Source organism: Mixophyes fleayi, chromosome 3 (genome assembly GCF_038048845.1).
Source record: "Mixophyes fleayi isolate aMixFle1 chromosome 3, aMixFle1.hap1, whole genome shotgun sequence".
In the NCBI taxonomy this organism is placed as follows: Eukaryota; Metazoa; Chordata; class Amphibia; order Anura; family Limnodynastidae; genus Mixophyes; species Mixophyes fleayi.
This window is the reverse complement of record NC_134404.1, coordinates 334,597,744-334,619,539: the sequence shown is the minus strand read 5'-3', so window position 1 is coordinate 334,619,539 and position 21,796 is coordinate 334,597,744. Positions and strand designations below refer to the sequence as shown.

General features: G+C 41.1%; 1 protein-coding gene across 4 annotated transcripts in view; it reads left to right on the top strand.

The window, feature by feature from the left end:
* Positions 1–21,796, top strand: part of DISP1 (dispatched RND transporter family member 1) — a 63,181-nt gene that overhangs the window by 6,311 nt on the left and 35,074 nt on the right. Inside the window, exon 1 of one of the 4 annotated variants that reach the window (XM_075204301.1) lies at positions 17,426–17,557. The exons of the other annotated variants lie outside the window; for them this stretch is intronic. The gene's annotated coding sequence lies outside the window, so the exon portion shown is untranslated. Of the gene's footprint in view, positions 1–17,425; positions 17,558–21,796 lie in introns of those variants that run through there. 4 annotated transcript variants of the gene reach the window in all.

Below are 21,796 nucleotides of genomic sequence, written 5' to 3'. Positions count from 1 at the left end.
TGGTAAAGCTGGGTACACACTACAGAAATTTCGACCAACTTTTTATGCAGAGCGATTTTACATGCGATCGATGATCCGATCGCTCGGTCCATGGACTGCATACACACTAGCCTTGTTTAGGACGATAAAGGGAAGAGCGGACGTCCCTTTAGCGACTTTTTACACCCATGTTGTCGTGAGCAATGACTGTAATTTCGTACTCACTGTTGTGGATCGGTCGGAAGTTTATACACACTACACAGCGGAAACGAGATTGGACCGAAAATATTTAACGGTACGACCAACCAAATGAGACGACAATCGTCCATTTGGGCAGACTTTCGACCATCGTGTCACTGCACACACTGACCTGACTTTTGAACGAGCGGTCGTATGTCGGCTGTTTGAGCCGATTATTGGATGAAAACAGTGTAGCGTGTACCCAGCTTAACGAAATATGAATATGTCAATGTATATGGCCTATAGAGATTGGCAGGGTCATTATTGGGCGTGTTTGAGGCCACAGGTCGATATGGGTGTCCTCTGAATGCACGGACAGGCTTCAATGATGCTGGAATGTTTAGTTTTGCCACTAAGTTGTGTGGCCAAGTTGGGCGTTGGTAACTTCGCTGAGCTGCTTGAACTACCCACATGTTGCTGGCTTCATCCTATATTTTTTTTTTTCTTTTCTGTTTTGTATTTATTTAATGTGAATATTAAGGGATACATTTATAAAGCAGTCTTGTTCTAGGACTTAATCTAGTTTTTTATGATGGTGCTAGTGAATATTTATGGTGTTTAGAGAAAGGAGGGTTTGTAAACGTTGTAAGCCAAACGCGTGGTGATATCGACGACACGACCCTATATTGCTGTGTGTGGGCTCATAAGATATGATTCACTAGGATCATTTTTGGTCATAGCTCAAATCACTAATACTAACCAGCCCATATGTCCATGTGCACTCAATCTGATCGCTAAAATGAATATTTGTACCATCTACAAAATGCATAATTTCTTACACACTTTTTCTACATGAGACTGTCCATCCATCTTATAAATATTTTAAAAGTAGCTCTGTTAAGTAAAATAAATAAATCCACCTTGAATATCATTAATGCTGTTGGTCTACCACTAAATCATTGAGCTGCGCAAAAAGTACTCGATTCAACTTTATAACTGTGAATACGGGTCTCCGTTACTTTTTCATATAATATACCAGTTGCTTGTTTATGTAATATTTGAAAGAAATGTGTCTATACACCCAAGGAATGCATAAAATTCAATATTATCATTTAAAAAAAAAAATATATAAATAGAAAAGCATAAACATACAATTCACTAAAATAAATAAGTTCAAAATAGCAGTAATGGACCATGTACGAGACCATATATTCAAGACAGAGCTCCATAAGTCAGCTGTTCCTGAATTTTTATCCCACCAAATTCAAGTTGGTATACACTAATATGAAGATCTTCCTTTTCTCACTTTGGACTTCCTTTAATTTATTTGTTTATCCTTAGAACATCCATATATTGTTTCTTATTGGAAACAACAATGGCTGCGGCTGATAAAGTGCATTCAGTTCGTCGATCAAATATCTATATGTACTAAACTGCGGGTTTGAAAAAGTGGAGATGTTGCCTATAGCAACCAATCAGATTCTAGCTGTCATTTTGTAGAATGCTCTAAATAAATGACAGCTAGAATCTGATTGGTTACTATAGGCAACATCTCCACTTTTCCAAACCCGCAGTTTAGTAGATCTAGCTCTTAGAGCGGCACACTGGAGACTGGGTGAATTTGTTCATCCACACACTCTCTGGATCTATTGACGCTGATATTAATTGTCCTATAAAACCAACTCTTATGGAATAACTCGACCAATAACAGAAGAGAGACTGAATAATCATCCACTTACGCGCTCCTCAGGATCTGCGCTTGTCGACTGTCCACATCCGTATCCTGTTCAACCACAAACTCTGTCCGTGCAGCATTTAGAGGGCGATGAATCCGTTCCTCCAATACATATAGTACATCGTGTCCAAAAATGTAGCTGACCGTCACCGTGGTAGCTGTACTCAGCTTCCTCATAATGTGGTTAGGTTCCTAATAGTGCAATACGAATGGGAGCAACGCGTTTCGTTGCTTAGTGCAGACTTTCTCGAGCCATATAGCAGACTGTCTAATGTCTTTACATAGGGGAAGGAACCTCCATTATTGCAATTAACCACATATGTCACAATTAGTATAGAATCTGCAATTTTATAAAATTTCCATCATATCGAAATAAAACTTATTTATACTGACTATCCTTTGACTCCTTAGGTGTAATAAAAAACAAATGTAACCCTTCATCAGCTATCGCACACTTCTAGCTTTATCAAAAACCCTCCAAATTTTCTTTATAATCAGATGTATATAAAAGTAATTCAATCTCAAAATTTTTAGTGTCTTTATCTTGAATTTGCAAATAGAGACACAGCTGCACCTTATATCTTCATTAGTTACTATGGGCAACAACGCTGTATCGATACCTTTTAATCCCTTATTAATCTATCCTTATATTTTGTAGATACATAACATTTTTAATAACAACTCAATATAGAGAGAGTAAGAAATATATAAATAAATATATACATACATATACATACATATATAGAGAGTGTACAAAACAGTGTATACAAGCATTCACATTCATGATAACAAAGTGTAAACTTGAGTTAAAACTTAAAAATACATATCAATCAAAAATACATCCTGGATGTTTGTAGTCTCACAATTTATAAACCGTATAGTTGGGTACTCTGTCCCATTTGCAGTAGATTTTGTTTTACATACCACATTTGCAATACACGTCTCAGTCGACATTTCTTTGTTTTTAATACACTAGGAGCAAGTACATTTGTAAGATTCTTGTTCGTTATATATACTACTCTTGGTTTTTTATCTAAAATATCACTGAAGATGGAATCTTGTAGAAGAACTCTATAATTATTTGAAACGATTCTCTTTATCATATGAGATTGATAAATTTGGAAATAAACAAGAGACCCTTTGTTTCGTAAATCCTCTTTATTCCTCTTCTTAAGCTGGGTACACAGTTTTCATCCAATAATCGGCTCAATCAGCCGACATACGACCTCTCATTCAAAAGTCGGGTCAGTGTGTGCAGTGACACGATGGTCGAAAGTCTGCCCAAATGGACGATTGTCGTCTCATTTGGTTGGTCGTACCGTTTAATATTTTCGTTCCAATCTCGTTTTCGCTGTGTAGTGTGTATAAACTTCCGACCGATCCACAACAGTGAGTACGAAATTACAGTCATTGCTCACGATAACATGGTTGTAAAAAGTCGCTAAAGGGACATCCGCCCTTCCCTTTATCGTCCTAAACAAGACTAGTGTGTATGCAGTCCATGGACCGAGCGATCGGAACATCGATCGCATGTAAAATCGCTCGGCATAAAAAGTTGGTTGAAATTTCTGTAGTCTGTACCCAGCTTTAGGGACCTTGATCTACAACTCCCAACTCTATTTTCACAGCGGCAGAATTGCATTCACTTTTGAGATAACATCAGACAGAGCGCAATGGAAGGGTATTAAATGATCCATGTCTAGGACAGAGGAGTGTGAGACATTGATGGGAGCAGAGATTGGGTAGGGGCATGGCCCAATCCGAAAACAGAGAGGGGTCCTCTTCTGAGCATGAGCAGCTGGTGCATGCTCGGCTGTTCGGAGCCCGGGGATAGGGGGGGCCTCGCCTTGGAGTTGGGGGGCACTGATTTTGGTGAGATGCCCCCTGACCTCCAGACATTATAGTTACAGAACGTTGCAAGTGCATGCACGCTTCCATATTTCTCTGACATCGTTCCATCATGGATCCTGATTTGTGGGAAGTTTATAAAACCAAATCAACAGATGCGATGTGTTTTGGTACGATAAAACATGATCGGGGGACACAGGGGGCCTGAGTCATTAAGGAGAGCAAAGCATAAAAAAGGAGTAACTTTGCACCTGGGCAAAACCATGTTGCATTGGAGGGGGAGGTAAATATAAAATGTGGGGACAGATTTATAGTTGGGGTTGGGCATGTCCTAGATCAACTTTACATTTCAGTGTAAATATAAAGCTATCAAATATTTGTGTGCTATGAAATAACAGCCAGTATTTATCTTATGGGCAAAATAATAAACTAACATGCACCCCTTGTATTGTAACATTTTTTTGTCCCAGAGAGCACTTACTCCTTTTTTTTTTTTTTGCCTTACTTTCATTAATGACTCAGGCCCAGGAAGTTTAATAAATGTCCCCGATGGAAGCAGTTATAAATATTTTTTTATTTCACTTGCTAGTTTCAGTGTTTTATGAGTGTTTTTGTAGCATATTACCAAGCAGATTAAAAAAGAAAAAAAACTTGTGGTTGAACCATTGGTGTTTTTTATCACTTAATTGGCTAATCAAGTCCTAGGGGTATATTTACTAAACTGACAGTTTGAAAAAGTGGAGATGTTGCCTATAGCAACCAATCAGATTCTAGCTATCATTTATTTAGTGCATTCTACAAAATGACAGCTAGAATCTGATTGGTTGCTATAGGCAACATCTCCACTTTTTCAAACCTGCAATTTAGTAACTATACCCCCTAGTTTTGTGTAACTAAAGACGGCAGTGTCATTTTATGTGACTGGGGTATTGCCGGGTATGAGAATCCAGGGTCGACTTTCTGATACGTAGCGGACAGTATTAAATAGAGGAGGTATGGAAAATAAAATGTCACTCTTCGTACTGGAAGTCAAGCGTTAAATCACAAGCCAGAACAGAGATTTTATGTAGGTGATAAAACTGCGTGTGGTGGTTAAATATTTACGGAGATCACGTTTCTATTACTGTGTTAAATAAATTTATACCATAAGCCTCAAATTTGCATTTACTGGTTTTTGTCTTTTCCTGTTCTTCCAAAATCATCATCATAATTTAATGTAAAAATGTTGGGTGTTTTTTGAATATCCGTGGCTCATATGACACTTACTGCAGGCATTCTACCAATGTTCATGAACATATTGCCATTAGGTGGCGCTGTTTTGTTTTCTGATTTTATTTAGTTTTAGAGAGCAATGACTGATTGCTCCTCGGATTGATAGATGTCACTATGCAGAAAAATAAAAATATATATGAAAATAAACCTTTTTATCCTATATTTTTCTAAGTCTGAAGAAAATGCCTACAAACTTATCCCATTACATCAGCAAACCCACATATGATTTTTTTTCTCTTTTAAATAGTACAGTTTAAGCATGCGTCTCAATTTTATTGGCTGTCGTTTTTCTTGCCTACAAATCGTTATCTCCTTTTCAAAATCTCTCTGGAGGGCAGGCAAGTATGGCTGTCGGTTATACTCACAGGCATAGACTCCCAGCATGTCATGTCACTGCAGAGATGGGAGAAGGAGAGAGATGATTAAGTGAGACCAAACATCAAAAAGATATTCCAAAACCTCTCTGCTCACTACATCATGTGACAGTGGTTGCCATGGTTGTCACATGACACTGTGGATACACTGTATTATTATACATTCTTAATAGCAGCCAGAAGAAACAAATTAAGGAAAAATGATAATTACCAAGTTTCTTTTTCTGTCCTGCCACAGTGATGTTATGTTTAAAATTAAATAGTGGTGTGTTGTTGTTTTCCCTTGGAGTGTGCTGCCTTAATATAGGGCGTTTCTGTTTCACTTAGAGATTCTTTGGCTTGGTTATGACCTAACTATATCCATCTTGCACAAATCTACGATTTTTCTCACTTTGTGCCGGAAATAATCCAGAATAACGGTGGCTTAGTGATTAGCACTTCTGCCTCACAGCACTGGGGTCTTGAGTTCAATTCCTTATCTGTGTGGAGTTTGTATGTTCTCCCTGTGTTTGAGTGGGTTTCCCCCGGGTGCTCCGGTTTTCTCTCACACTCCAAAAACATACTAGTAGGTTAATTGGCGGCAATTAAAATTGACCCTAGTCTGTCTGTGTGTGTGTGTGTGTGTGTGTGTTAGGAAATTTAGACTGTAAGCTCCAATGGGGCAGGGACTGATGTGAATGAGTTCTCTGTACAGCGCTGCGGAATCAGTGGCGCTATATAAATAAATGGCGATGATGATGAATAAAGGTCACCACACGTGCAATGGTCTTTTCATTGTACAATTTGTGCAAACACAGAACAATGTCAATCTGATACAATGGATATGGAGCATGCACGTTAATCAGATCAGTTAATTATGGTCATTCAATCTGCTCCCACACATAGCGATATAATTATTTTCAAGTACCGGATGATCCTGTTTCTGAAGCATCTTTTCAAATGAAATCTTCCGATTTAGACTTGTTCAAGTGACACACAATTTGTGCAAAGCATCGGGGCCTATGAAGATAATGGGGCCCGGTTCCCTGCTCCGGGGCCCACAACTTGTCAGATCCCATGTAATATAATCGCTTCATTGGAAAATCTTTGTGCGGACACCTTACAGTCACACGTCTGTGATCAGCAGCATAGACGTACTGACACTTGGCTACATATTGTTTTTAACGCAATGTTTCATTTAATTGACGTCTGTAATCTGTTTTGTGACTTTGAGGAATCTCCACTTCTGCTATTGGAATCTAATAATCTTTAATTAGCTGTATTGTTACTTCCTTTTAATTAGAGTATACCTGTTTATCCATCAGAAAGATATACATAAAACACGGAAGCACAAGGGTTAGCATTGCTCACAGTGCTGTGGTCATGAGTTACATTTCCGACCATGCATTATCTGTTTGGAGTTTGCATGTTTCCCACATTCCAAAGACATACTGATGGGTTAATTGGCCTCTGACAAAATGGACCCTGGTGTGTGTGGTTGGGGATTTAGACTGTAAGCTCCAATGGGTCAGGGACTGATGTGAATGATTATATATCCTATGTACAGCGTAGCATAATAAGATTGGCGCTACATAAATAATGATTTTGGTAGAAGAGGATTATGCGGTTGGAAAAAACTAACTGTCAGGGGAGTCCATGGTACTTTGACAATCTTGTCTTCTCCTTCTGTTTTTGTAATGCTAACGACGCACACATACATGTGCAGCTATTTCTGCAGCCCCCCCCCCACGCACCAGTCTGCGTGTGACCCCAACAGAGCGCTGGATCATCTGGCTTCTGTCTTTCCTGCCTCTGCTGCAGGATGGGATGTGATTTCCTCATCTCATGGGAAACAATCTACAAGTCTGGGATGAGTGGAAACCAGCTATATATTAGGAAGATAAGGTGAGGGGGGGGGGGGGGTCTGCTCCGAAATCCTTCAGTTTACAAGTTGTATGTTGGAGCACAGAATGTCCGTCTGATATTGCAGGAATGACCTCAGCAGTTGTGATGTATCCAGGTTTAGCCCCAAATCTTCAGTAAAACCTATATGACCTATTGCATAGAATGTACAAATAAACACTCTTGATTAAGACGGCTCTCAGTCTTTAAAGGGCAAGTAAACGTTCTCCTATTGTGGGTTTTGTTTTTTTTTCCTTTTGTTGTGCATTAAGAAATTTTAATATATGCTGCTCCTCCTTGTCATTGCTGGTTGGATATCCAAAGCACTGCCCCTAATGAAACAACATGCCTGATTGGATGGGGCCACGGCTGTCTAATCACATGGCGGCTGTCATTGGACAAGGGGCGCGAGGAGAGAATCTGTCTACTATATTTTAATTAAAACTTATAGAAATAGCGTGTGTGTATCTATCGTGGTCATTGCATGCTTTCTAGTTTTATTTTTCTCACAATTCTGGCTTTTTGTCACCATATTTTAGCAACAGTCAGAAGACCGTTGTGGCACAAGATCAGAAAGGTTGGGAACCATTGATCTACACCTTGTTTAGTGTGATTTGCTGAAATTTTCGCTTCAGTATCGCCACGTATGTTACTCCAACATAGGTAACAGCCCCTATAGCACTGTGGCTCAGTGGTTAGCACTACTGCCTCACAGCACTGGGGTCATGAGTTCAATTCCCGACCATGGCCTTATCTGTGTGGAGTTTGTATGTTCTCCCCGTGTTTGCTCCGGTTTCCTCCGGGTGCTCCGGTTTCCTCCCACACTCCAAAAACATACTGGTAGGTTAATTGGCTGCTATCAAAATTGACCCTAGTCTCTCTCTCTCTCTCAGTCTGTGTGTGTGTGTATGTTAGGGGATTTAGATTGTAAGCTCCAATGGGGCAGGGACTGATGTGAAAGAGTTCTCTGTACAGCGCTGTGGAATTAGTGGCGCTATATGAATCGATGATGATGATATAGCATATTTTCTTTTTGTATGGTCTCCCTGCATGCATGCAGTTACTCAGACCGGACTGGTGGGCCCGCGGTCTAAGCTGGGCCCGATCCAGCCTCTAAACCCCGATCGCCAAATCCTAGGCGCTCGTCCAGTTTCCCCACCCACCTGGGCGACCAAATCAGCCATTGCGTCTTTTGCTCGCTGGCAGTAGCGCCCTGTGTGGTCAGGGAGCGAACATTTTATCACTACAGCAGCCATGGAAAGACCGATATTGCCCAGTCCCGTTTTGCATACATACAACTTTCAGAGCCATGAATAGAGGCTTTGATATGGGAGTTTTAATGTGCGTTCATTTTTTCTTTTTCTTTTCTTGTTTGCTTTGAGCCAAAGAGATTAGGTTTACAAACAGAAACCTTTTGTGCCGCTTTTGTTTTGAATTCCATTTATCCAATGGTTGTCATAATGATGGAATAGAAGAGCGATTTATAATTTGATATGGTAGAACGTGAGATGCTAAAACATGTTCTCGCTCTGTCGTGTATTGAAACTCGTCTCCTGTCCGTGTCCTACAGTTCAATGTTCTTTTGTGCAAAATCTAATATATGAAACCACGTTGGGTTTTCCAGTTTAGTGATCTGTTGTACAATAGCTGTGAGGATTTGGCAGACTGTCAGTGTTACCCATCAAGCGCTACTTAAATCTCTCTCCAGCAGAGCTGCACGTTAGCTGGTAAATACTGCTGGAACCATGACAAATCTCTGTTTGTCTATCGCTAATGGACGGCAAATGTTACAACTTGTGTTGGCAAAATATTATTCTTCACTCCTTTTCGGAATTGTCTCCCAGTATTGGCTAAAAGCCTAATTTGTTTAAAAATTAATGTTTCTTGTTCCAGTTTAGTAGTCAAGGCCCAAACATTACTATATTGAGATTTGCGCCTTCTGTCTCAGCCATAGGACTCACTCGGCAACCAATCAGATCTTTGCTTTCATTCTTTCATGTGCACTAGAAAGATAAAAGCCATCTGCTGATTGGCTGCCGTTGCTCGATTTCAAATTTTGCACCTAAATGAGACCCATGGATAGATTTGGTAAAGCTTTTAAACAGGAAAAGTGGAGGTGTTGCCCATAGCAACCAATCAGATTCTAGCTTTCATGTTCAAGAACAGGCCTGTCCAACCTGCGGCCCTCCAGATGTTGTGAAACTACAAGTCCCAGCATGCCCTTCCAGCTATCAACAGGTTGTCTACTGGCAAAGCATGCTGGGGCTTGTAGTTGCACAACACCTGGAGGGCCGCAGGTTGGACAGGCCTGTTCTAGAATGAACTAGATAAATGATAGCTAGAATCTGATTGGTTGCTATGGGCAACACCTCCACTTTTGCTTTTTAGACGTTTTAGTAATTCTACACCCCCTAGTTGTGTCACTTCTTGCTATCCCCATGAATATCAGCTCACCCTTCACTGGGTATAGGTGACTGGTCCAATTATCTTATAAGGTAAATGATTCTTTTAGACAACAGGCAGAGGAATTGCGTTGTTTTGTGCTCCCCCCAGCATTGGACTGAGATACCAAGTAAGGTCAATCTGGCATCAATACAAATGCAAATGAAATACAATGTACAGAATGTAGCAAATCTCCCCCTACCCCCCCCCCCCCCCCCCCCTTTGCCCATTGGGATAGTTTTGGAAAAGTTGCAAGTATAATTGTAAATAAAGTAATAATTCCTGATAGGAGACGTTCTTGGCTCACAGCTGTATATAATTTCCTGGCATGTGTTTTGTACATATGATTTACTAACAATCGAAGGCTCCGTTCAAGTGCTCAAGATCTTGCAGCGTAAACTACTAATATCTCTTCCTGTACAGCTTAGTGTTCTACTGGCTTCTCCCACAGACTACGCTGCATGTGGCCTTCATATTATCTGAGACTGGGGCCTATTTACTGCTGATCGCACTTTTAATTATCATCCGTCATCGCCGCAGCATTTTCAGATTGATCGTTTTGCCCACACCGCTGTCCTAATTGAGTATTGTGGGGACTGCTGTTTTGTGGGGTCATTTTCCTAATGCCGGCTTTTGCTAAATAGCCACTTTACTTAAAAATGCCTTAACCCGGTCGGGAAAAGCCCGTTTCCGAATGGGTTAGGCCTCGATAAATAGGCCCCTGTAACTGCAGGGCTACTTACCTGCCCTGAATTATTATTTTTTTGTGGTGCAGACGACATACCCCCCTTGCTCTGAGTAAATTACAGTGGATATAGGAACAAACGGAGGGATATAGAGGAGATTGGCGCGTGCACAATCTCAGGGCCGGGGGGGGGGGGGGGGGGGGTGATATAAGTATCTTGTAAAACATAGTACTTTTTGCAACTTAGATGTGTACCTTTATACTATTTCAGGGTATGGAGACGGCCCTTACACTTCCCCCTATTACAGTATATACCCCCGGACCTCACAGGGTTAACCAGACTATAGACGACTGATTAACGTTTACAGGAATTCTCGGGGGCTTGTGAAACTGTTCGGTGGCTGTGTGCACTTAAACACAACCTAAAGGAGTTACAACACATCTGTTATCGGTTTGCTGAAAAGGATAAAAGAGGGGAAAGAATATTTTTAACCAATGTAAACCCAAATCCATTTTCTAAGACATCAACCAAGTGGGGGAAAAAAACTAAAATAATCTGTTCTGATTTTGGGAGCAGACCTGAAGCCGCGTCTCCTAATGAGCACCTGGGTATTAGGTGCTAAGTATTACAGAGTAATATCTGTTCTAAGGGGGTCACAGGTCAATGTTTGATCTAATAACCAGGGGATTTACGTCTTGCGGCAGCTCGTTATATCCATTCCTTCTGAATACTTCTCCGTTATACTTATTTCCTTTTTAAAGGCACATTACACCGACATGTCGTTAGTTTTTGGAAAACAATTGATATTGTCTATAAGTTTTCACCTTGAGTGAAGTCAAAAAAATACCAGTGCTCGTGTCTGTGATATTTTCTCCAAAGATGTTGCTGGTATAGCCCCAGCAAGGTTGGTTACCCCAAGTACACAAAAAAATATTTAATTTAAAAAATGTAAAAAAATTGCTATTCCCTGACTCATAGGCCCATGTCTACTGCACCCCATGATGGGTACGTCTAGGGGCACCAGGAGGTAGGGAGGAGCATGTAGAAAGTACCGGGGCCCTCATAGGCAAACCGAGGGGGGTTTCCTAGTGTCTGGAAACCCCCTTCCAGCATGGGGCACTGTATGCTAGAGGTGGCTTGCCTCGTGTATATGATTGGGATAGGAATTGCCTGTGTAAATGATGTGGATAGGACGAGTTGGAGAGCAGCCAAGCACTGTCTAAAATTATAGTCACGCCCCCATGCATGCTGGTCACGCCCACTGGCGGCGTAGCGTAGAAAATCTTCTCTACAAATCCTGCGTTTGCCCCTGGCCTGCTTGTGTAGTGGGAGGAGCCACAAACCGGGTGGGGCCACACATCCTTCGGCGATTATGGTAGGGGTCCCAAGTAGTTGCTGCACCAGGGCCCAAAATTCCTCTTGGCTGCCCTGGGTACGCCACTGGATCTTAAATGATTTTTGGAAATAAAAGCTTAGGAAACATGGTTCGGGCCCACTTCTCCCCTCCGTTTGTCAAAAACAAATAAAACCTAAAAATGGTTTGGGATAATCTGTGCCCTGAGCTGGAGTCTCAGTAGTTTTGTCTTTAATAAAATTGCTGTTTTTAAAAAATTGCCTGTTTGTCGGAACCGCCGATTGGTAAGTATACCCCACGGGGCCCTAAGGGAGGATCCGGTTATGGTCCGAGTCGGATCCAATGCGGTCAGGCAGCAGCGCCAATTCCTGTGCCTCTGTCGGCTATAAGTTAGATTGAAACGCTTTACTTTCTACACCAGAATATTTTCAATTAATTTTACTGTTCCTATTCAACTGTCTTGACATGAGAATACCTATGAACTATCGAACGGCTTGAGATCCGCTCCACCAAGGAATGTCTTGTGGGTTTGTAAACTGGGTGGGTAAATATTTAGCAGTAACACAACAATAGCAGAGCGGGGAGGAATGTAAAGTGTTCTGCAACCTCCGGGGCACATGTAGCTGTACTGTAATCTACACGTAGAGATCTGAGCCTGCAGGACCATCTGCTTTGTTTTTTCACTTGTTCTATAGTTCGGAGCGGACAGTGATTGATCATATAACGCTAAATGTGAAAAAAACATTTTAAAAAGGAAAATTGGATTTTTTTTACTTGTTTTTGTTCAACAAGAAAAAATTTTAACCAAATGCATATAAATGTGTAACATAATTGAATGTATTTTGCTGCAAAATTGTCATGGTTTTAATTTGCTGTGCAATGTACACTTTATTTGTTAATATTTATATGGCTATGTTGTGCTAGTTCATTTATTGGGTGGGGAGATGAGTAATAGTTACCAGACAGTCTGGTCTCCCAGAAATGTACTAGCTTGTTGAGTCTTTGTATATAGATTGTTTTTATTTTAGGAATTTTTAGACCATCTGAATTTCTGACTACAAAAATCAGGACAAATTAGGCCACTCTGCTAAACACCCAGGTATAGGATTGGGCGATGAAGGGCCCACTGAAGAAACTAAAAATTGGAACTCGCGGATTGACATATATGCCGCTGCTAAGTGGGGACGTGTCACTGAAAGGGGTGTGGTCAAGTAGTGAAAGGGGCGTGGTCAAGCTACTCAGTGCGAGACTAGCACTTCTCTGTCACGCCTAGCCACCAATTTATGTAGACTGTATATAGATTTGTTGGATGTATGTTTCCACCAAACTAAGTCTATATCTGGTATATATAAAGCAGTAATAAAATTTTTATATATATATATATATATATATATATATATATATATATATATATATATATTTAAATGTCCATGCCATAACAGCCATTGACATGGCCTGCTAGGTCGTGTAGTTCTACTGCAGTGGGTTTATATATACTGGATACAGAATTATTATGGATTCATGGCAGAATCGGGACTCCTATCCCTACCATGCATCCGCAGTAATTCTATATACAATAGGAAGCCTGGGCAGGAACGATTTATGAATTTAGTGGGCCTGCGTGCAAGAGTAGTGCTTCTTGATCCAACCCAACCCCCATATGTGACAAGGTAAGAGTGATGGTCAGACCTGCCCCATTCACTCAGGAAATTGCTCACTACTCTCAGCCATATTTCTGTGATGACTTACCCCACACATCACCAGTCACTGACTGACCAATAAATATATTGCATGTTCGTCAGCTATGTGTGGCTTAAATTATTTTGTTGCCGTTGTTAACTGAGGTCTATGGTGATGATTGGTAATGTGATTTATATAAGAAAAGAATATGCTATGAATCTGTGTGTGGTGATTATCTTTGTTTTTGGTTTTTTTAGCGGGGGTCTGCCTTCTTAAAAAGTGATATAAACAAAAAACTTGCAGAAACATATAATGCTTTAAATATGGCACTATATCTGTTGATCGAAGTGTGTGACTATATATGTGGGTACCAATATGGCAGAGAGCAGTGAGCAACTTCAGATTTGATTTTAAAACTTTAATTTTTCAGATTTGTATATTAATGCCATGGTGCCCAACTGTGCAATCTAATGCAAGATGACTTCTTTAACCATAGAGGCAGCACAGTAGTTGGTATACTGCGTATGTCATGTGTGGGCAGCACGGTGGCTCAGTGGTTAGCACTTCTGTCTCACAGCACTGGGGGCATGAGTTCGATTCCCGACCATGGCCTTATCTGTGTGGAGTTTGTATGTTCTTCCCGTGTTTGCGTGGGTTTCCTCTGGGTGCTCCGGTTTCTTCCCACACTCCAAAAACATACTGGTAGGTTAATTGGCTGCTATTAAATTGCTCTTAGTCTCTCTCGGTCTGTGTGTGTGTGTATGTTAGGGAATTTAGACTGTAAGCCCCAATGGGGGCAGGGACTGATGTGAATAAGTTCCCTGTACAGCGCTGCGGAATCAGTGGCGCTATATATATAAATAGTTGATGATGATGATCTGGACTCTATGAAAAGATTTTCCTTTTGCCATAGTGACCCATAAAACTACTTTGACACCAGAATACGAAACCTCTAGCGTTTTGTGAAGGAGGGAGAGTACGTAAGTTGATTGTAATATTATTCTGTTAATTGCACCCTTTAAAAACCCCAACTGGCCAATTCCAACATCCTATGTGTATTTTTCACAAGTGAGTCTTTCAATGTCATTTTCCATCTTACCACCGGTGCCCATCCCATCCCAGGACAGAGGGGCTGGCACGTTGGTGATCTCGCCAGGCAGTTTTCTGACCACCCATCCTGGTTCTGTAGATCTCTCGCCCCGGGGTGTATCTGCAGCGCTGGAAGCTGAGCACCTATCTTGAAATCCTTCAGAAAACATCAGTGATTTAATGTTTTGATATTTGCTGGTTTCCCTGTGGACAAAACATCACCTCCCAAGTAGACTTCTGCGTAAAGTTACCCAGCTCCTTCCAGCTTAATTATTACTAATTGGAAACTGACACTCCCAGCCAGGTGGGGAGTCTCACAGCTAACACGCTGCTCCCTTCCAGTGCTCCAAGACAGTCACCTTGGGCTTAGCACAAATAAAGTGAAACATTTCTTGTAAAAACAACAATTACTACTTTTTTTTTTTTTTACTTTGTAAGCAGACTGCACAAAATATGATGATGGCTTCTTCTCTATAAGTGCAAGAAGAACGAGCTCTTTACCTGTAAACTGCTCTGTGGCAGATATATATGGCCAATGTACTGTGTATGTATGTAAGCGTGTGTGTAATAAATATATATATATATATATATATATATATATATAATTTAAATATTCTGGCTGACCTGCGGAAATCGGCCCCATAGGTGAGGTTCCTTCACATCTCTATTTTTAAACAGTTCCCCTGCTTTAAAAAGGGTCTGTCTATTACCCCCCCCCCCCCCCCCAGTAATAATATATATTTTTCATGCCTGTCGCCAACTTTCAGAACTACCCAAGTCCCATTCATATGTTCAGGGAGATTATATTTATGGAAAAATGCACAATATCCGTCATGATGTTCTGTAGGCTGGATGTCATTCTCGATATCTCTTCTTACTTTGTATCTGTGGAGTCATGCACAGTATTCATTATCTTGTCCTGTAGGCTGGCTATCATTCTCAGTATCTCTTCTTAGGTTACAGTACAATTCTCAGCCGATTCCCTGCCCTACCTAGGGTGCGTATCTGAGGAGTCCTGCACTGTATTCCATATCCGTGTTTCTCGATATGACGTTACATTCCTGCCATCCTGCGGATCAGGACTTTTGTCCCCGTTCCAGGACAGCTGGAAGGTGTGCCCCCTTCAGTGCCGCTCACCCCAGCACTTCAGAAGCTGCAGGCTGCGTTGCAGGGATGTATTTAGGGGAAGGGGAGACCCCAGCATTTCGGAAGAGCAGGACAGAGGTCCCTGGGGGACTGGACCACTCCTGAGCGTCTCGTGGCCAAACACCAGTGTAGCCTCATCACGCCCCATTGTGCGCAAAGCGACGTCTAAGAGATGAAAGGAATGCCTATCCTATTCTGTAGTTAGAATTTAATTCTCAGTATCTTTATCAATGAACAGCTGCATAGTACCACTTCTCTTACTCTCATTAGTTTATGATAGTAGATTGCCCTATCCTGGCTCTCGGACTGACTGCCCCAGAGCTCCCCGGCCATCGCTTATCGGGAAGCTGAAGGAAGCTACCTGGGAATAATTATCCAGCAATATCCAGTACAACTCTCAGCAGATTCCCTGCCCTACCTGTAGGGGGCGTCCTCCGCTGAGTGAAGGAAGCAGAGACTAAAGCTGGGTACACACTACATGGTTTTCATCCAATAATCGGCTGAATCAGCCGACATACGACCGCTCGTTCAAAAGTCGGGTCAGTGTGTGTAGTGACACGATGGTCAAAAGTCTGCCCAAATGGACGATTGTCGCCTCATTTGGTTGGTCGTACTGTTAAATATTTTCGTTTCCAATCTCGTTTCCGTTGTGTAGTGTGTATAAACTGCCGACCGATCCACAACAGTGAGTACGAAATTACAGTCATTGCTCACGACAACATGGCTGTAAAAAGTCGCTAAAGGGGCGTCCGCTCTTCCCTTTATCGTCCTAAACAAGGCTAGTGTGTATGCAGTCCATGGACCGAGCGATCGGACCATCGATCGCATGTAAAATCGATCGGCATAAAAAGTTGGTTGAAATTTCTGTAGTGTGTACCCAGCTTAACCTGAGTACTGCACTAGGCAATACGTAAAAAAAACATAATAACTCAAAAGTGTCAGTTTCTCCTTAAACACGAACCTGGGAACGATAATGAGTGACGCATGTTTCAGCCTTCGTTCTCCGTAGCAACCAATCCGATTCCGCTCCCATTACTCTGACTGATCAAAGCAAATATCTGAGCGGTTGTTACGGGTAACAAGTCTGAAACTATTTGCACTCTCCTGATTTAATCCAGGTTTTCCCACTTCCATCAGTTTTGCACCATTTATCCCTCTTCTCTTTTGTATGACCTGGTATTTATAGATCACTTTTGGAACAGAAAAAAAAAAAGTAATCCCCATCTTGTCTCCCTGCCTGGGAAAAGGCTCTTATCACCCAGAAAGTAAATATGAGGCAGACAGATTACCTGCACTGTGCTGCAGCTTAATGATTGCACTGATTTGTTATGGAGACTCTGCTGCTCTATTGCAATCCTAATAAGGACCTGAAGGGCTACAAAACTGCATTTGTCAATTCAGAGCTGCCAAACTTTCTCCAGACATTTAAATGTGAGATTTGGAGGGGGGGTTGGTCTGATCAGTAGAATTATTAACTGTTCTGCAGCAAAACGGATCAAAGGCAGCGAATAACACAAACCATCACTGTGGATGGGGAGCAGGAAGAGGCCAGAAATTACATGTCACCTTCATATCCTGACTTACTGACCCTGCACTCATGAAGTTCTTGCCATTCCAGCTGTTACCACTAAATATATAGCTGCTGGGGTTACAACAGAAAGGGGAGCTCTCTGCTTCCCTATTGGTTGGCTCGTGTCGGAGGGCTCTGCCTCTTCATGACCAGCCGGGGAATCCAACATGTGCCTGTCAGTCAGGCTACAGTGCTGTGCTGGGAGGGAGCCTCCTATCCATGGTCTTATGTGCTCCAGTATCCTCAGCCCTTATCCAAAACATACTATGGAGCACCTCTGGACAGCAGGTTGATGACCACCAGACATTTGGGCTCCTGAAGGTACATTCACTTTACATCTATTCTCTGATTCCTTCCATCAGGGGAGAGATTGCAGTAATGCAATTGCTTTGCATGCCCTTGCATCGCTCTTCGTACAATTACTGGGCTTTCTCTATTATTCTCTATATATTTCCAGCTATATTTTGTATCGTTGCACGGTGGGGCAAAAATATTTTTTGTTTTGTTGTGTGTGTGTGCTAATTTTATTTAACCATTTGAGATCTTTAAAATAAGGTAGAGCGGTTGGGATCTATTCTCCAGAATGCTTGGATATAATAAACGTTTCTTCATTTCACCATGTCTAAAATATACTAATTTCCATTGGCAAATGACCTCTGTCTTTCTCCCTGGGGACATTGCCTTCCTTATTAAACCGTTTAGCAGTGCTCTGCATAGTGACTGTAGATAGATACTCTGGATGACTGTCTGTGTCTTGTACATTATTACTGAAAAGCAGCAATTATTTACTTTTTTGTCTACTTTCTGGATTTTCGGAACTTTGTGGATTTCGGCTTTCTGGATAAATTCCACCTCTGTCCCTGGGTTCTACTGGAATATTACACAGAGATACTGGCACTGCTTAAATTTTGAGTGTATATTTTAAATAATATCCACAAGCACTAGTTCGATATATGTATGACTGGTGGTTAGCAAATCTATGTATTACTAGATCAAGAAAAACTTCTTTAGAACATTGTTGTAAGGGTATAAAGTCATTTTGTAATGTAAATTTGTTCCAGGTTTTTTTTCTTGTCTTCTATATAAATGCCAGTTTGTTTGTTTTTTTTTGTTTGTTTTTTTAATACTGTTTTATTCCAATTTGTTTTTCTCTAAAGTAATTTTAGTCAAGTAGTTTATCAGCAGTTAAACCTTTTAGAATTCTAATTCATAAGATTTACAATTTACTGAAACCCTGCCCTCTCTTCTATATTTTCTATTAAATGTAAATTGGTACATTAATAAATACACATTCTAATGTTGTGCAAAATGAAACCTATCTATTTGATATTGTGTTTTGTAATCTTATTTTATAAGAAGGAAACGTTCCCATTGCATACGTCGAAGGGAATTGCTGTTATTTGTTTATTCTCCTTCATGACGATTCTCCTTTTTAAGTAGCAATGACACAAACACACTGTAAACCCTGATGTAGTGTTGCTGTGTGAAAACGTTATATAGCGTAAAAGAAATATATATTACAAGCCTTGTAACTGTACCCTTCCTACTGCTAGTGCTAATCCTACTGTTTTCTTTGTATTGGTCTCTTCTCTGAATGAATTGAGCTGCAGCTCTAAGTAAACTTCCTAAACGATGCATTTAATTTGTTTTGGTAACATGTCGTTCCTCCTCTGTGTTGAGCTGCTCCGTTCATACATCTAGTCAGACAATACTACTAACCTTATTGTTAAAGTTCAGCTGCAAAGTACAAAATCATGTAACATTGCTTCGTTCTTAGTTATGTTATAGCTTTCTCTTACACGACTGTTGTATCCCCCCCAAAAAACCATTCATGAGACTCTGCAATCCTCTCTTGCCTTCTACACATTGCATAATAATTGTGCATTTTAGGTTTAAATGTATTTTGCCTTCAAAACATTAATAGCCGATTACTGGACTCTCTGTCCTTACACACAGTGAAGCTTTCACTATGTTCTATAGCAAACATTCTAAAGAGGAAACGTGGAGGTGTTGCCCATAGCAACCATTCAGATCCTAGCTATCGTTTTATTGACAACATTCTAGTAAATGATAGCTAGAATCTGGTTGCTATGGGCAACGCCTCCACTTTTCCTTTTTAGAAGGGTTGATAAATATTTTTTTTTCCTCTTAATAGATACATGGCTATATCATTATTGTAGCACTATAATGCAGCATCTTGAATGTCAGCCTAAAATGAACTCATACCTGGGTGCCCTAAAATAGGCCTCTCCCACTTTACCCTAGCGGTCTCTTACCTATCGTACTAATGTGAAGAGGAGTATTTTTATTTTCTTGTCCATGAACTGTGCAGATCTGCTCCTACAGTGGGATAGAGAACAGCCGCACACGGTAACACAGATGATACAAATTCTGTACACACTAAGAACCACCAGGCGCAAAATGCGTGGCTTCCTCCCCTACGTCTCCAGCTTGTTCCACTACTCTCTTTAGATTGATGTTGGCTGCATTGGGCTGCTGCCTGTTTTTCCTTATACTCTTGATTGTGATGGTGACAAGCTTCGACGTGCCTCCGTTTGCTTTATGTCTGCTCCTGTAGTTGCAACTGCTTTACATATCTGAGGCCAGTGAAAGATATGGAAACTACAAATGTCTGCACATTGCAAACACTGTTTAAATTATCTGCATGTTGGCACTTTCCAGAAACGTAATCCTCGGGATCGCCTCCGTCGCTGGTCAGTAGCGGATTTTCTGCTCCAAAAAAAAAAGAGTTACAGGGCCCGAATGCTAGACTTTGCTCTGCGAGTGTGGTGGGAGTATTTGCACAGATCACTTCTATGAAGCTTGCGTACACTGCAAAGCTTTATCACTTATGAAACTGGTCTATGTCCAGCCCTAAAGGACAACTACACTCCATAATGAGACGTGAGACTCCATTTAAGAAGCAAAATGTTGAATAAACATTTCATGACCTACTGCGAAAGACACATCCAGCGCTTCTCATGTAGTGTTTAAAACGGAAACATTTACTGGACAAAAAGCTCAAATGGCAAAGCATAAAACACTAGTAATGTTTGTAATGACATGACATGCCTCTGTTGGGAATCCACCAATCTATGGTGTAGGAGACTACAATATTCAAAATTTTCACTGCCCCAAAGCTACTCACAATATAAGCTCCTCCCACCTGGAAGAAATGGGAGGGGCAAGTAGCATTCTGGAAAGATTTAGTTGAGTAAAAACACTATTTTGTTATATATTTCGCTTAGTAATGCAGACTTTGATAGTTGAAGTTCAGTAGGAGGTTTTGTGTAAGACTTGAATATGTGGGGTATATTCACTGCAAATGTCTAGATCAGTCCCACCTCAAAATGCAGCTCTGTTCCTAGATCCCAATAGTATATCAGTCCCACTGTAGGTCTCTTAGATCTGCTGCGAAACACGGCGTCTTTTAAGGTCAGCGGCCATTGCTCATCACTTCCAGTATTAGGCTGTGTGTTTGCAATATTACAATTGGCCTGTATTCTGTATGTTGTCCCAGTACTCCAATTACCCTAAAATTGACTACAGAAAATAAAAATGACTCCATAATGATACTGACATTTGCCACCTTGTTAAATTGCTTAGCAGTGCTCCTCACAGTAGCTGTTTTTAAGAAGTTTTTTTTACTTGGTACGCCCCAGTGAGGAGAAGATTTGGCAGAGATTTTCTCTCTTGCCCGGTCTGAGGTGCGGAAACTTCCCCGTCATAGATTTTGGCTTTTTCTCTCCTGGCTGCCAGCGGAGGAAATTAAATCATTTTAAAGGGCTAGACACGCTGGCACGCTGCCACGTGGAGATGTAAGCTTCAAGGTAACTTTTATATACATCTGTTAGGAGCCATCGCTGCGTTCACATTTTCCGACATGAAAGAGGCCAGGCTCTCGGTCGTACAGCTCCTCACAGAAACGCCATTCATTGCCGAGCCAGGAATCCAGCACTTGTGCAGAAACACACAGTCCCCAGACAAACACAGGCCGTACAGTGAAACCACCTAACACGTCCATGCAGTTATTCCCACCGTGTTACATTCATGTCGGCAGATTCCAGTCCTATCTGATTCTTTTATTATTTTATTTTTTTGTAGTGTAGAAATGTTTTTTTCCCCCAAAGCTGTTTTATGGCAATTTAATTATATCTGTATAATCAAGGCTGGATTAAGTGCAGGAGCCAGGGTGCAAATATGCCTCTAGTAAGGACCTTTCTGTTGATGCCAACACACGCACGTCTTTGCAGGAGCTGCAGGGTACTAATTCTATGTAAAATACTATTCGCCCCCACACGTTCTCTTCTGGTCTTGCTGATATGGGGGTAAATGTATCAGTCGGCAGTTACTTAAACCCGCTAGTTTTCTGCGCTTTGCTGTCATTTTTTTTTAAAACGTGAATTTTTATTAAAGGCAAAGCCGCTTGGTCAATAAGGGGAACGGGTCATATTCACATAAAATGACACCATAAAACTTCACATATGAATTAAAGGCGTTGTACACCTTTCATAAGCAGAACTAGCGACCTGTGGGCCCCGCTGCAGGGAGGAGGGAACT